The following is a 2,933-nucleotide window of genomic DNA, read 5'->3' on the forward strand; positions in this document are numbered from 1 at the left end:
AAAGTTAGAAATAATACAACTTCAAACAGAAATACAAAAGGAAAACACCAAAATAATAGACTGAATAACAAAAACAAAAAAATAACCAGCAGGATAGAAGCAATGGAGACAAGAATCCATTACCTTGAAGATAAATTTCCCAAGAACAAAAGACAAGAAGATCAAAATTTTAAAAACTGAAAGAAATATATATGGATTAAGTCTCTGGTGAATGAATCCTATTTGACCATATACTTCAATAGCCTTCCTAGCATTCAGAATGCTTTGGAAAGTGGATTATTGCAGATTCCTTTAGGACAGCAAATAGAATAAAGGTTTGGGGGCTAGGGAGTCAGGTATGTACAGTGGTTGTGTTGGGGGGGGGGAGTAAAAGGGAGACACTGCCAAGGATTCCAGGAAGAAAAACAATGTTTGGAAACTGATTGTGGTACAATTGTACAATACTGCTTGACATGATTGAACTATGGAATGATATGATAAATGTATTACTCCCAACTACTAAAAATTTAAAATAATTTTTAAAGAAGAAAAATATTGACACCTTGTTATTTGATTTTCCTTCAGATCCATTATAAATTTGATCTAGTTTTTAATATTTCCTGCTTTCTTTTCTATTCAGCCTTTTAGCTGTTTTACTTTGTTATTGTTGATAGTTTTTTAAAAGTTTTTTCTGTATATGAAATCCAGTATAAATAAATTATATAGAGAGTAACTGGACTAATGATTCCTTAAGGATATGGCAGGGGACATTTGGAGGAAATAGGTATCTCATAATGGTAAGTAAAAGAACGAAGAAAATTTTCTAAAACTGATTGTGGTGATGATTGTACAATTGTTTTTTATGTGATTGAACTATTGAATTGTATGATACGTGAATTCTATGCCAATAAAACTTTAAAATTATAAAATAATAAATAAATGAAAAAAGATGAAGATAATTAAATAATGGTATAGAACACCATAAAAAGGATCAACACACCCCTGATAAATGTTCCAGAACAAAAAGAAGAAACAATAACTACTAAGAAAATAGTCTATGAAATATTAAGGGAGAGCTTCCTTAATATCATGACAAAACATAAAATAACTATTCAGAGAGTCTGGAGAACTCTACACAGAATTGATACCCAAAGGAAATCACTTTGTCATATAATAATCAAGCTTTCCAATATTAATGAAAGGAAACAATCCTGAGCACAGCATGACAAATATCAATATATATATGAATATATATGAATATATATATATATATAAAGGTCAATTGATTAGGAAAAGTTCATATATTTCTACCAAAACCAATCAAGCAAGAAGGTAATGGAACAATATATTTAAAATTCTGAAAGAAAAAGTAAACTATCAACGAGGAATCTTATATCAAGCAAAATTAACTCAAAAATATGAGAAAGAAATAAAAGTATTTACAGATTAGCAAAAACTAAAGGAATTTATAAAAACATGAGCACCTTTACAAAAAATATTCAAAGGAATTCTATGAAAAGAAAATGTATACCAACAATGGTGTTCTAAAAATATCATAAAAGGAATTATTATGGAGAAAACATTCTACTTAAGTAATGCTCAAAGTGAAAGGGAACTAAATAAATTAAAACAAGGAATCATAGACAACATTCTGCTATAAAGACAAAAGTAAATAAATAAAAGCAGAGAGAACAGAATAGAAAAATAGCTGAACAGAGACAATATTGAACCATTCACAAAACACAACAAACTGTTTTGAAATTGGAAAGAAAACCACACAACCTTCAAAGAAAAAATTAAAACTTCAACAAAACAAACAAGATGAAAATCATATAAGCAAGACACTCTAAGATAATTACAAAAAACAAAGAGAGTATCTCGAAGATATATAGAGAACACGCACTTCCCTGTTCCCCCCTGCTCCCCAAATTAATTTCACTTTCTTCTCTATTGGTCATGGTACCTATTCTAGAATAGATTATATTTTAGGTCACAAAGCAAGCATCAATTAGATTTTAAAGCATTGAGATATTACAAACCATCTTTCCAGATCCTAATGTTATAATATTATAAATCAATGATAGAATGACCAACTCCCAAAATTCAAATAAATGGAAATTGAACAACACTTTAATTAAGATCGACTGGGTAATTGAAGAAATATAGAGCAAAATCACAAGATTTCTTGAAGCAAATGAGGACGAAATACAACATATTAACATCTTTGGGACACAGCATGATCAGAGTGGAGTTTATAGTAATAACTACACACATCACTAAGGTAGAAATAAAGTTACCAACTAAAACATCAACTACATAAATCAGAAAAAGTCCAGCAAAACAAATTATCAGATACTAGAAGAAATGAAATAATAAAGGTTAGAGCGGAAATAAGTGAATCAGAAAATTTTAAAAAGAAAACTAGAGAAAACAAGATTTTGGTTTGTTGCAAAGATTTACAAAATTGATAAAACACTGGAAAACTAAAAAAGGAAAAGAATGAGAAAAGCAAATTCTATAAATAAGAAATGAAATGGATGACATAATGTCGGAATCAAACGAGGTTAAAGAACAGTCACACAATATTATGAAACTTTGTATTCCAACAAATTTGAAAATCTAGAAGAAATGGGTAAATTTCTAAAACTGTATTATTTACCTAAATCACCACAGATTGATGTAGAAATTTTCAACAAGCCTTTAACACAGTGGTTCTCAACTTTCCTAATGCCATGACCCTTTAATACAGTTCCTCATGTTGTGGTGACCCCCACCATAAAATTATTTTCATTGCTACTTCATAACTGTAATTTTGCTACTGCTATGAATCGCTATGTAAATATCTAACATGCAGGATGTATTTTCATTGTTACAAATTGAACATAAGTAAAGCATAGTGATTAATCACAAAACAATATGCAATTATATATTGTGAAGTTTTTATTTCTAGTTAC

The sequence above is a fragment of the Echinops telfairi genome, unplaced genomic scaffold (assembly GCF_000313985.2).
Source record: "Echinops telfairi isolate 266 unplaced genomic scaffold, ASM31398v2 ScPeMD7_7423;HRSCAF=8461, whole genome shotgun sequence".
In the NCBI taxonomy this organism is placed as follows: domain Eukaryota; kingdom Metazoa; phylum Chordata; class Mammalia; order Afrosoricida; family Tenrecidae; genus Echinops; species Echinops telfairi.